Source organism: Sciurus carolinensis (genome assembly GCF_902686445.1).
Source record: "Sciurus carolinensis chromosome 14 unlocalized genomic scaffold, mSciCar1.2 scaffold_115_arrow_ctg1, whole genome shotgun sequence".
NCBI lineage: Eukaryota > Metazoa > Chordata > Mammalia > Rodentia > Sciuridae > Sciurus > Sciurus carolinensis.
In genome coordinates, this window is record NW_025920107.1 from 970,960 (window position 1) to 985,737 (window position 14,778).

The 14,778-nt window shown below is 36.1% G+C and overlaps 1 pseudogene; it reads left to right on the forward strand.

Moving 5' to 3' along the window:
* The first annotated feature begins 380 nt into the window (after positions 1-380).
* Positions 381-14,778, forward strand: part of LOC124973299 (flavin-containing monooxygenase 5-like) — a 29,711-nt pseudogene continuing 15,313 nt past the window's right edge.

Sequence of the window (14,778 nt, forward strand, 5' to 3'; positions counted from 1 at the left end):
GAACAGCTCCTCTCCATTGACTGTTGCTTCTGTTTGTACTTCTGTAGTTTATATTTCTTTTATTACTGCAGAAAATCAGATTAACTTCCAGATTGCAGCTGAAGAATCAGGCAGATGCTTCTGGAAACACTAAGATAACACTATGGAGCTGCTCAACTCTTGGTCCTGCAGGTAACAGGGCTGCCCTATCCTGTGCAGGAGATTCCTTCTGAAGAAGGCAACCCGATCTGGCTTTCCCAAAGTCACCTTTTGTTACAGCATTTATTTGAGTGTCATGGAAACTGTCTTTCTTAAAAACTGTGACATATTTGTGCTTTCTGTCTCTTGTCATTCTTTCTTTATGACAAGTGACATTGCCACAGCCATAACCTGTGGAAACCATGACCAAGAAAAGAATTGCTATGATTGGGAGTGAATCCTGTGGGCTCTCTTCTGTCAAGTGCTGCCTGGATGAAGATTGGAATCTGTTTGCTTTGAAAGGACTGTTGACATTGGATGGCTGTGTAGGTATCAGGTAAATCTCCCATCCCTTAATATTGAAGCCTTTCTGCAGATGGGTGCATGCAATATTTTATCTCATATTAGGTAATATGAGAGCTTGATAGTGACTAAACCTGATAAAATTCTGCCTGTTGACTTCTTAACATCCCCCCACCCCACATTTTATGAGGGTTTCTCTTTCCCTCTGTTGGTTGCAAAATGCATTGCAAATGTCCCTTTTTTTTCCTTTTCTACTGTCTATGAAAACCACAGACAATGTTTTCATTTCACTAGTTTTTGTTTTTTAGAAGAGGAAAACAATCTGGTGAAGCAGAGAGGATGAGTGACAGAACAACAAATATTAGAAAGCACAAAGTGATTAGAAAATGTAAAGTGGTTGCTTTTGATATGTCTTAAAGGTCAATGAGCTAGAACTGCCTGCTAACAACTCCTTCCAGGAATACCCCCTCCAATCCTCAACATTACTTTTTCTATTTAAAAAAAAAAACAGGTATTTTTCTGGCATTTCTTGTCCTTGAATAAGGTATAAAATTTGATAGAATTGTTTGCTGTAAACTTCTTGCTTTGAGAAGTTCAAAATTCTTTGTCTTCCAGAAGAGGGTAGAGGGAACCTGTAAATGGGTTTTCTAGTATTACACATACTCAGTTTTAAAGTTAAATTGTTTTGATATGCATATCCAACACTACAACTTGTTAGTAACCATTGACAATATCATCTCTTTAAATGGTATGCTTATTAAATTCCAAAAAGTATAAGTCTCCTTCTTTGATCTCTAACTTGGTTTACTTTTAAACTCATTTTCTGGACAAGTGAATGGAATTGAGGCATCACAGGTATATTTCACATCATAAAAACTAACACAGTGTTGGCCAGCTACTTAAAAGTGGCCTTATGACATTTCTTAGTTAACAAATGTGTTGTTTCTTGTCTCCATTTTGGGAACTAATTCTGACTATAGTCTTATTCAGATCTAAAATGAATCCCCTTAGCAAATACCTATACCTTTATCATAATCAGATGCGGGCTGAAAACCCTGTTAATTTGTTTTTAGTAACAGAAAATTCTACTCTTGAAATCCAGTCACACCTTAATGTAGAGGTTAAGAGAACTGTTTTAGATTCAAAGACTGTCATATACAAGAAATATGACCTTGGGCAAATCATTAAACCTCTCTGCCCACTGTTTTTTTAATCTTTAGGAAGGAATAATAGTAATACACCCTTTGTACACTGATCATAGTGAGTAAGTGAATGAAAAATTGCATCAATCACTTATAAAAGTGACAGCTCTGCATATGGTTACATGTCAGTTATTATTCATGCCTAGAGTGAGACTCCCACATTTTGAGTCTCCTTAAAGCATCCTAGCCAGGTTTGGCAATTACTGAACAGCTGTGAAATCAATTGAGGCAGGGATTATGTTGGGAGTGTAGCCATTATTCTGCCAGATTTTCAGTTTTGTGGTTTTTAAACTCTAAAATGATTTGAAGTTAAAATCTGCTGAATATACAGCATGGGGATTTCTTTTTTATTATCCTCTGGGCAAAATTTCAACACCTTATAAATTGCTTCTATAAAAAAATAAACTGTCATCATAATGTTCTGACTTCTCTGACTTTTCTTAACACACACACATCTATATGGATCACTATTATATTCTAAAACCAAGAATGATGCCTGGCATATATTTCCTACCAATATATTTCTGTTTAATAAGTGAATATCTGAGAAGGAAACTGTCCTGAGTGGCTGCTAAGAATGTTTATGGTGATATAGGCCCTCCTTTTTACATTTTTCAGTTACATAGCTGTGGAGACTAAAGTATTGTAAACATCCTTTAATGGGCTGAACATATTTTGCATGTTGCTGGTGGTTACCTTGAGAACTTTTTCCTGAGATATACTTCTCTATCAGTCCTATGATCATTATTTGGAGTCTAGTTGTCCTTCCACCCCCCAAAACTTTGTTATAATTTGCTAGAGGTTTCACATGTAGAATTGATCTAAGCACTTTGAAATTCCAGCTCCACTGGTAGGTGTCCAATAAGAACACTGGGAATTCAGGGTTCCTATTTTCTCATTTTTTGTGACTGTTTCCTGGGATTCAGTATATTTTCATTTTCTTCTCAGGTAGTACCACTTGTACTTTCCTATGGTGATTCCTCTTTCATTTTTCTATCTGCCAAACAAGTGTTTTCTCAGACACCACCATTTCTAATTTCTGATCATGTTCGACCTACCAAAACTGGTATTGTCTCCTCCTTGTACAGCTGAAAATTTCTAATAATAATTATATGAGCTCTCAAGACATTAATTTCAATCAATTCTTGATCTCTTCATTAACATTAAGTAAGATTGATGGTAGAAAGTAGGTTGTGATATGATATATATATATCAGTTTACTTTGATGTTACCTTATGAATGAAATTACTTGAAACATTAATAAATTTCAAAATGCTAAGGATTTAATAAGTACTCAATGCTATAAAATAATCTTGATATTTTTGAGTCAAACTGCAGATCTAAAAATCATTAAAGCATGCTAAACTGTGCTTTTCAAACTTTAATGTACGCATGATTTACTAGAGAGTCTCATGAACTAATTTGGAGTATACTGTTGTGCCCAGCAGCTCAAGACACCACAAAGACCACCAGAGACCATGATCAATGAAAGCAACAAAGAGTCACTTATTAGCAAGCTTGAGCCTGGTCCTCCACGCACTCAGTAACCGGTGATGCTAAGAGGCCCCGAGCCCTTGTTTAGCAGGGTTTTTATAATGAAAGGCAAGCAGTTTTACAGAGTCCTTTTTAATTGGTTAACATATAAAATTGTATACAAGGCATGTTAGTTTAATTCTGGGTCACCCTGACCTCCGAGAGGAGGGTTGTCATTATCTTTAAGTTTGCTTCTTTTTGCCAGTAAAGTTTGCTTTTGGGTCAGCCACCTGGCCTTTACAGGTAAGATAAGAGAAGAAAATTCTTTGTGACTTTTATGAGGGGTTGAGGGCAGTTTGGGAAAGCCTCATATTTACACAGGTGCAAGCTTTTTCTATCTTTTCATTCCCCCATTTCCAAGAACATTTAGAGAGCCAATCTTGGGTCTCTATTGTTTTAATTCTTGCTACTTAATGGGCTGATATTAGACCTTTAGCATGATTACTTGTACCATATTTATTCTATCATTAACAAAGGCAATTAACTTATTTAAAATGCAGGGGCCAAAAGTTAAAATAAGCAATAGCAGAGCTAAGGGGCCTACTAGGGTAGAGATTAGGGTAGCAAGCCAAGGGGACCTATTGAACCATGCTTCAAATCAATTTTCTTGGTCCTCCCTCTCTCTCTATCTCTTGGTGAGACCCTCTATGACCTTAGCAATGGATTCCCTCACTACTCCAGAATGATTGACATAAAACCAACATTCTTCTCCCAGAGCTGCACATAGACCTCCTTGCCTACAGTCTTTAAAGGCAGGTAAATTTGGTAATTAATGAGCTTAGAAGATCCTTAACATTTTATACTCCCAGGGGCAGTCTCCAACTTCCAGAGGCAGAAGGCCTTCATGGCCTTCATTTCCTCAATTTGACCTGATCCAATATTTCTATACTAACTGCCTGTCCCCAATTCTGACTTCATTTACCCCTCTAATACTAGGAACTCCTTCACTGCTATAGGGAAAATGGGTGATGACTGATCTGGCTTCTTCAAGCTGGAAGTGCGCAGCATGGGGCAAGCAGTTTGGAGTTCCCTTTTTAGAAATTGGGTCAACTGAGGGGTCCAATAGAAACTTGGTTGGGGAAGAGCAGGCTGTAAAGGCATCTGAGGATGGGTGCTTCTATGAGAGAAGAACAAAAAGACATGTGTACTGAAATGAAATTGATACAATATAAATGTTGCGGAATCTGGAACATGCCAATGAATATCATAAAGATGACAGAAGTCAATAATTCCTCACCAGGGGGTGGAAGAACTGAGAAGTTGTTCCCATAACAAGGCCTAGCAAAGGCTGGAGGGGACAAGGCCCTTATTTGGGGAATTTAACATTGTCCAGGTTATCAGGAATGTAAACACAATATTTAACTCTTAATGTCATTGAGGTCCCCAGAAAATATAGTTAAGCTACTTAATGTCATCTTGTTTTTATACAATATCCCTTTATTGGTATAGCCTGTGTTAAGTAGAGATCTCTATATTTCTGTTACTTAGAGCTAGATAATCATACTAGCAAACATAGATAAAGCCTATCTGTGAATGTAGGCCTTAAACTGACTAAAATCTTCTGACTCTGGCAGTTTCCCTTGATAGTTATCAGGCACATTTGCCTAAGAATCTTTCTTTTGTAGCTTCCACTCTTAATTTTAGTGGGCTAACACAACTGTACATCTTAAGTTACTTTTAGCTATTGTTTCTTTTAAATGCCCAAGAATGGCTGTATTTTGGTTTTTACTGTTTTGCTAGGTGTTTAAGATCAAGTTGGTCAAATTGACCTGGTTCCTGTCTTGTTAAAGAGTCAGCTGAGTTCCCACAGGGGTCACTCATAGAGAACTTAAGAGCAGCTTCTTAGCTCCAAGAGTGCCATTGGTTAGGCAGGGTCTTCTTGATGAGGTGGCTCTCCTTGAAAGCATTAGGGGTGTCTCCCTTTTTCTATGACCCTCCTCTGCAGCAGATGCACAGAGTGATTTTCATCCTCTAGTCTCAACAATCTCCTTGATCAGGAGGTTGTGTGACCCAGAGTTGCAGTGCTCCTTAGAGAAGTCTTCTTATTCCCTGGGTTCAGGCTGACTTTCAGGGCAAGATACTGTTTTTTTGTTTTTTTGTTTTTTTCTCTTGGCCTCTGTATTTAATTCCAATTTCTAAGTTTGAACTTAATCATTCAGCAAGCCAGTCTCACCAGTCATAAAGTAAGAGTACTGAGCTTTAACTTTAATGTCCATAACTTTACAGTCATTTACACTTTTATTAAAGTACTACTGCATACTATCTATTTTGAAGGTGATGGCCTATTATCACAAGTTACCTAGGTTGTATGTTCTGGAAGCAGCTACTTCTGCAAAACAGTAACAGGCAACAGTTTTACAAAATGAAATTAGCAAGAGTAAAAACATATTTAGCTTGTATAATAGTTATCTTGAATTTTGGTTGAGTCCTACATTATATACCCTGTTTGATATCACAGTTATCTTTACAAAAACATCAAACTTTTGAGCACAACTTTAAATGAGTTAAAGTCTGGCTTTCTTTGGAGCCATTCTAACATGTAGCAGGGTGAGGCACAGCCTTATCTCAGGTAAGACAGGGCTCTTCATAAATCTTATGTAAAATGTTCTAATCCTAAAGGTAATTTTTGCCCCTTTTGCCATGACCAGCATGACCAAATTTTCAAGTTCAGTGAGGGGCAAATGAGTATTAGAAAATAAAGGTTTATAAGCACAGATTTTGAAGATTAAGCTGAGATCAGATGGAGCTCTGTTCTCTGATGGAAATGCAGGACCTAAAGAGTTATGTTAGCAATCTTTATACTTGTCTTATTATTAGGTTAAAGACTATGTAAGCATTATTCTTTGTTTTCAGGAAAACTACAGAGACTAGAACACCTATGTAACTTTTTCCCACAACTGCAAAGTGCAATGTTAGAAACTCTGTGTATCTCTCAAAGAAGTCCAATATCCAAAGTTACTCTAAGATGGACAGGAGCTAGAGAAGGGAACTGATGAAACACTGGTTATCTAGCAAAACAATTTCTTTCTGCCCAAGAGCTGTGTGCCTGAGATCAATGTAAGAGCTGATCAATGTACAGCTGATCAATGCCACAGCAGTTAGACATCTTGTGCTCCTACACAGGAACATTCCCAGGCACCAGGCATGCTATAGTCATGAGTTCAGAGACCCCAATCTCAGTCATTGTTTTCCCATTTTTGCTATTGCCCATTACACTCTTTCTTAAATGTCATTTTAAGAAGTTTAATATATTGATTTCTGAGTCCATATGAACATTAGTTAACACAGTCTAACATTATATCCAAAAAAGGAATCAATCAAAGAAAGGCTGAGAGAGTTTTTAACTTTTCTTTTATGTAGCAAAATGCTTTCACCTTCTACAATATGAACCTTTAAACAATCAGGCTGTCACTAACTCTTAGAAATACATTTACATTTAAATTTTTATCTCAGTGAAATAAGTAACCAATTTTACATACACCTTACTGATAATAGGTCCCATAATAGAACATTAAATGATAGAAATAAATCCCCAGTAAAATGTACCCTTTAAGTTTAATATTACTTGTACAGACAAGTTTATTCTGGAGAATAGCAGCTTGACAAATTTCCTGCTTTAAAAACTTGTATACCTGGAAAATATGAATACATTTAATATACAAAGAGAGACCATTTCACAATTACCTTGACACTTTAATCTTACTAAATTCATTTTTGAAAGAAAAATTTAGACTCTGTAACATAGTACAATACTCTTAACAGTTGTTTAACCATAATTGTTTAAACCCCAATTTTTAAGACTAATTGTTCTAAAGAATAAAACTTAATAGACACAAAGTTAAGAGTAAATTAGTATTTCTTAGAAGTCCTTTTCATTTTACCATGTCATTTTACCATATAGGTTAAACTTTGGCTTATATCAGAACATTAGTATTTCACCTTAGGAAAAACCTTAAATAGCTTCAACTGTCTCATATACATACAACCAACTTAGTTAAACACAAACTTGTTGAAACTTGCCCTTTGCTTACACAGACTTTCTTAGCACTTACTTAGACCCTCATGTATTCCATCACACAAGCACTTTCTTACCCAGAAACATTTCTTTTCCTTTTTATTAAATATATTTCCATATCCAAAACCTTTTATTTTCTCTTTCCTATCTGTTGACCCCTTTTTGTTCACATTCTGAAACAACTCTTATGAAATTTCTGAATTTAGACAATTTACTCCAATTTAACCAGATAAAATACTTTATTGTTTATAGTAGTCTAACTGAAACACAGTGAGAGGGGAGATGGTAACTCTAAATCCAAATCTAAGAGCTCCTTGGAGCTTTGCAGAACTGGAGGGGGAGCAGGGAGAAGTGGTAAGGGAGCAGATGAAATGCTCACCCTCTGGGTTGGGATTTTACCTATTAGAACATAACTCTTAATAACCTTGTTTTTAGTAATGACACAAAGCAATGTTAAACACTTTTTAATTTACCAACCTATGAAAACACCAATAATATTTAAGTATGTTATTCCATGGAATTTAAGGACTTAAGAGTATTTAATGATATTTAACAAGTAGAATTTTAACTTCCTAAATTAATCAGATGTCACCAACAAACACATTTGAGTAGTCCCACACATGTTAAATTTAATTTACTTATTTTGAAAAAACCAAGATATCAGACAAGTGTCCTGAACAGTATTTGTCCTCTCTTTCCTGTTGAAGAAAAGTCTTAGAAACAATTGATATTAGACATTGTTTAACATCAACATTCCATTAGTTTGCCCACCTACAGACTTGCGAGTTATTTCTAAAGACATTTTACTTTTATTAGTTTACCCTGATTTAAATTGAACCCTTTGAAATCATGTGAATAAAAGTATTTGGATCCATTTTAAAATTTTAATTTTATGTGACCTTAAACAATTACACATACACATAACACAAAAGCAAAGGCCTTGTAATGTTTATCTCCATTGCAATGTAACAGATGTTTAAAAATAACTCCAGAGTTGGATAAAAATAGAACTAATCAAAAAGAAAAAAAAAATCATTAACCTATGTATGTAGGACCAAAATTATGAGCTCAAAAATACAGCATTAAAGAAAAACAAAACAAGAATCCTAGAAAATGAGTTAGTTCTGTGTAGCAACCCAGGAGTTTAAAAGGGACAACTTTTTTTTCTTCAGGTCACCCACCTCTTCCCGCTGAGACTGCTGCAGTTCATATTCCAATGCAGGTTTCAGCAAGGCCAGGCAGGGAGGAAGGGGGATCACCTAGGACTTTTTAACCCTTTTTCTTCCTGGTTGTGAAATCAGGTTAGGTTTGAATGCAGAAAATCACAAAATATTATTTCTCACTACTTTTGAGGAATGGAGCTGCTGAACTCTCTGCCTAGGGGGATTGGAGTAAACAAATCTCTCAGGAACAAGGAGAAGGATTGTAAAATACCCTGCAATGAGTATCCCTAAGCCTAAGATCAGATTAACACAATGAACATTTAATATGAGACAAGAGTAAAGACTGTACGGTACAAAACACAAACAGACAGACATATAGTGTGCTAAATCAAAATTGGCTAGTTGGTATTTGTTGACAAAAAACAAACAATTTCCAATTGTGACAAAGAGTTGTCCAGATGCAACACAAAGGCTTCCCAGATGCAACATGAAAGTTGCCCAGATGTGACAAAGAGTCACCCAGGGTGACAGAGTCAAGGGGCTGTCTCCCCAGATCCTACTGGGGTCCTATAGTGCATCCAACAGGACATTGCCAGCCCAGAACCAGAATCTGCAGGCAATCCAGAAAAAATGTGGCAATGCCTTACTCACTGGCCAAAGGTGTCACTTATGACTCTATGATCAGGTGTCTGTGTGGGCTTGGGGCATACTGGATGAGCCCCCAATATGTTGTTCCCAGCGGCTTGAGACCCCACAAAGACCACCATAGACCATGATCACTGCAAGCAACAAAGAGTCATTTATTAGCAAGCTCGAGCCTGGTCCTTCACGCACTCAGTAACCGGTGATGCTAAGAGGTCCCGAGCACTTGTTTAGCAGGGTTTTTATAATGAAAGGCAAGCAGTTTTACAGTGTCTTTTTAATTGGTTAATATATAAAATTGTATACAAATCATGTTAGTTTAAGTTCTGGGTCACCCTGACCGCCGAGAGGAGGGTTGTCATTATCTTTAGGTTTGCTTTTTTTTGCCAGCAAAGTTTGCTTTGGGTCAGCCACCTGGCCTTTACAGATAAGAGATGAAAATTCTTTGTGGCTTTTATGAGGGGTTGAGGGCAGTTTGGGAAGAGCCTCGTATTTACACAGGTGCAAGCTTTTTCTATCTTTTCAATACCAAAATTCTCCATTTCTGACAAACCCTAAGTGATATTTATGCTGATGATCAGATAACTATTTCACATAGTAAAGTTTTAAAGTATAGACAGACAAATTGATGCCATGTGGGCACAATATAATATAAAGTGTTACTGTTACTGTTTAATCAGAAAATTAAATAATATACACACTTTAATAAAATATGTTTTTAAAAAAACAAATTTCATAACTCCTCCTTTCTCAAAAAAATGGCAGAAAAGAGAATAAGACAATAAATGGATTGAAAAATCCTTTAAAGTATATGGTTGTCCACTTTTGCTACATATTTAAGAATTAATCACCAGAAGAACATTAACAAAAAATTGGTGTCAGCCCATTCATGGGATTCTGGTTGTGTTGATCTGGAATCCCAATAAAGCTCTCTGCTAGGTAATATAGGAAACATGAACAGCTAAAATATTTATTAGGGGAGAGATATAGTCATAACCACAACTTAAATGAATACTTTGGTTGAAATAGGTAAAGCAAATAAGAAAAGACTTGAAAGGAGACTCCTGAAAACCTTATTAGTAGTCAAAAAGAAATAATTATGGGGCAGAAAAATGAGTATGGTCAATTTTGGATTCCTAGACTAAATATTTTTTTTAATAAGAATTGGAAAAAAAAAATAAACCTGAATGTGGACAAATCCAACACTCTGTTTTGTGGATATTTACTGTTTTGTAATACCCACTCTCCTAATATTTATTCATTTCTGTAATACAAAGGAAGGAGAGGGTCCATATTGGTTAAGGTGATTTTCTATAATCAAAAAGAATTTAAATGTGATAGATTTGAAAACCTGTGTTTTGTAAAATTTCAGTGACAGAATAATAGGCTGGATTCATAGTGCATTATTTTAATGGATTACCACCTTAACCCCATAAATTAATTAATTGGAAATTTTGGAGGAAGCAAAAAGTTTGTTGTAGGGAGGAAGACACTGAATTAGGGATTAATGTCATGTGAACCAGTGTTTCTCAGTTTTCATTTGCATCTGAATCAGTAAGTCTAGGGAGGGGCCTAAAATTCTGCATTTCTAACAATGTCCCTAGTGATCCCCTTTGTGCTGGTCCACAGACCATACTTGGGGAAGCAAGGATCTTGAACAGTGGTTCTCAAATTTCAGTTATTTTTTCTTAAGCATTTAACTTGTTTTCTTTTTATTTTATGAATAATGCTGACAGTAACATCCTTTAACAATAATCTTTGTTTGCAAGGCTGAATATTTCTTAAAAGGATTTTTATATACATTGCAAAATTACTCAGAAAATATTATACTAACTTATACTCTCCCTAGTATGTTTTTATCTAACCCATTTTTACTCATTTAAATGACTGTGACCCAGCAATAGTAACAATGGGGTAAATAACAACTTATACTGGAAAGAGACTTAGTACATTTTCTTGAGAGCAATGTCTCAATATATATGAAAATTCTTGAGGCTTATTCATTCATCTAGGAAGTTCTCACTTGAAATTTCTTGTGATTGCCATCCAATGAGTGCTAAGACTGAATTTAATGTAACTACTTTGTTCACATGTTTAGAATTTTAGGTGGGATAGATAGAATTTCTGGGGGCTATTTGAATATTTCTCTATCCTAGATATTTTCTTTCATGTGCCTAGGTTTGGCTTCCTAAAATAATTGTGGTCTTAATGTAATTGGAGTTTTTATAGTAAAGATTTAGACTATCCCCAAAAATCCCAGGTGTTCAAGTCTCGGTATCCAATACAGCATTGTCCAGAGGTGGGTATTTTGGAAAGTGATTCACTCATTAGGGTTCTGACATCATCAATGGATTAATTCATTGACAGCTGAATGGATTACTAGGCAGTGGTAGAAACTGTAGGCAGGTGGGGGGACACAGTTGAAAAGCAGATCACATGTTCAGGGGGACTACCTTTGGGGACTCTATCTTGTCCTGGGCCTCTTCCCCCAACCCCTTCTTTCTGGCTACCATGAATTGAGAAGATTTCCTCTGCCATACCCTTCCACCATGATTTTCTGTGTTGCCTGAAGCCAAAAGCAGTGGAGCTGAAACCTCTGAATCCATGAGCCAAAAGAATTCTTTCTCATTTTCAGGTATTTGGGTCATAGCTACCATAGCTAACTTCTTACATGCCTGCTACATTCCACCAAACTGAGCCTTCTAAGACTCCCAGGTGGAAGCTGCAAGGCTACTTATTACTTAGTATTGAAAGTCATTCAGTGGCATTTCAACTGTATACTGTTGGTCAAAGGCAAGTCGTAAAGATACTGAGATTCAAGGGGAAGGAACTACACAGAGGTACAAGTACTGGAAGATATATGGAGGTGGTGTATGTGTGCATTTGTTTGAATTGGCATTTATTTTAGGAAATTTTTCAACTATTCACTCTTTGTAAATCATGATATTAGTTCTCAAGTTGCCATTAATACTTCTAATTTACTGCAGGAAAATCCTGAAGGAGGGAGACTCAGTATTTACAAATTGGTGATCATCAATTCTTCTAAGGAGATGATGTGCTTCAGTGACTACAGCACCCCAGATCATTATCTTAACTTAATGCACAATTCCTAGGTCCTTGAGTATTTCAGGATGTATGCAAAAGACTTCAACCTTTTAAAGTATATCCAGTTCAAGGTAGGCAGTTTTGTGGGTGTCTTTGTGTTTGAAATTCTTCATCAAGTAAATGAATAATGTGGCTTCATTTACCAGTGCTTATGTGTAAATATTAGCTTGATATGCTCAAGTACAAAGACTACACTCTTTGTTATCTCTTTAAAATAACCCTGGGATATTCTCTCATATATTTTGGCTGCAGATACAGAAAGATACCTGCCACCAGTATTTTCATTGTCTTCTTTTCACACTCTGCTTATAATAAAGAAGATGAGGGAAATGAATAAGTATGGGAAATTTAAATCTTTCTGGTTCCACTACTTTTCCACTATTGATTTATTCTTTTGTACTTTCTGAGGCACTTTTCAATATATTATTTTATGTGATCATCAAAACCACCTGGTGAAGTCCTTAGTGACTGGGAAGTTATTGAGGAAGCAAAGAAGTTAAATCTGGAGGAGAGAGTAGAACACTGAATTAGGAAACAAAACCCTGAATTCTGGCCCTTGTTCTTACCACTAATTAACTTATGACCTGAGATGAGTTAGTTTCTCAACTTGAATTTATCATAATTTTCTTTTTATGTAAAAGAAGATAATTGTACTGTATGACTTTTGGTTCCTTTCTTCTCTAAAGTCTGCTGTGATTTTTCCATAATTTATAATCATGACCATAAACAGATATACCACCTGGCTTAAAGCCCAAACCTTCCACCTTTTTCTGTTTAGCAACAATAACGAAATGGTATTATCTGGTGACAATTTCCAAAGCCAGTCATTTACAGCACAGTTGTGCATCTCTGACCTGTTTAAGTGTCAGATCTTGAACAAGTTTGTTACTGTACTAAGCAGTGATGATGCAAAGACAAAAAAATGTAAATTAACTAAGTAACTATTTTTAAAGACACAGAAAAATGAAGAAAATTATTATACATATAAGTAATAAACCAAGTGATAAGTGCTATAGAGATCTATACATTGCAGCTCAAAGAGGGATGTTTAACCCATCAGGGAAGAGGAATCAAGTTCCAGGAAAGATTTTTAGAGAAGATAATGTCCAAGCTGTCTTGAGTAGAAAGGACTCTACCAAATGAAGAATGAATAAATGGATGATCCAAGTAGAAGCACCAGCCTGTGTAAAAACACATGACAGGAACTATAAATTGTACAGGATCGTTAAGGCTTAGTGTCTCTATTATTCAACCAAGACATTATAGCCAAGGCCCTAGAAGCTCATTGGAATGCATTCTTGATGTTTCCTTAGGCTTATTGCTTTTTATTGAAAAGCTAAAAATTATATCACTATTTTCCTTTCTCACAACCTCTTTCTCTATAGTTACTTGTAAAGTGGGCATATGTAAAAGGCAAAGAGAGATTCCTTTAAAGAAATCTGAAATATTTTCCTGCTCTAAAATAAAATGGAGCCTCATAGTCACATGTTTGAGGTTAGTCAAAGAGAACAGGATTTTAGTGTCAGAAGACATCAGAGAATTTGGGGATGTCTGGGGTTAGTGAAGGAATAGGTGTTTAGTGCACAGAGTGTCACAGAAGTACAGGAGAAATTCAGGATTTATTCAGGTGCTACAATGCCTTAAGGCAGAGACTAGAAATTCTCAAAAATCCTACTTTTCTAGAGGCACAGGAGAGTACATTAGTCTGTCAACTTCATTTTACTTTATCTGCCTTATAGAAGACTTCTCAATTGAACCACAACCTCAAACAAAACTGTTCTTTATGGTGTATGAAAATCAAATAATCTTGCAAGGACACTAATGATGTGATGGTACCTGCAGTATCAACTTTTGTGTAACATTTTACATAAGTCATGTCTGGAAAGATATACATTGTACTGGCTATGGTTACAGTCCCCTATATATGTTACTTTGCTTTCAGACCACTGTGTACAGTGTGAAGAAGATGCCTGATTTCTCTACTTCAGGCCAATGGGAGGTGGTCACTGAGTGTGATGGGAAAAAGAAGGTTAATGTCTTTGATGGAGTCATGCTTTGCACTGGCCATCACACTAATGCTCACTTACCCCTGGAAAGCTTTCCAGGTGAGTGACTTACCAGAAAGGAGGTTGACCCTAAAACCATGCCTTTGACACTGAGGAATAGAAGGTCGTGGTCTGAGTGATTTTTACTTTGGGGTGAAATAAGGCCTACCCTAATTGTGCATGTTCCCTTGAAAATGGGATAATTTGTTTTATTGCCATTTGGGCAATGGTAATTTTAGAGTTTAGAGGTCTATGAACAATCATGCCACCACGTAATGCCATTTCAGTCAAGGCTGGAAAACATACAGAATGGTGATCCCATAAGATTATAATGTGGACTGAAAAATTCCCATTGGCTGAGTAGTATCATAGCCATTAAAATATCATGGTGATTTTGATGTATAAACCCATTTGCACTGTCACTTGTATAAAATTATAGCTCACACAATTATGTATGTGGTACATAATAAAAATAAACAACCATGTTACTGGTTTATGTATTTACTGTACTACATTTAGTGTAGAATGTACTATTTCTACTTATAGAAACATTTACTGTAAAGCAGATTGCCATGTTACACCAAATAGCCTCA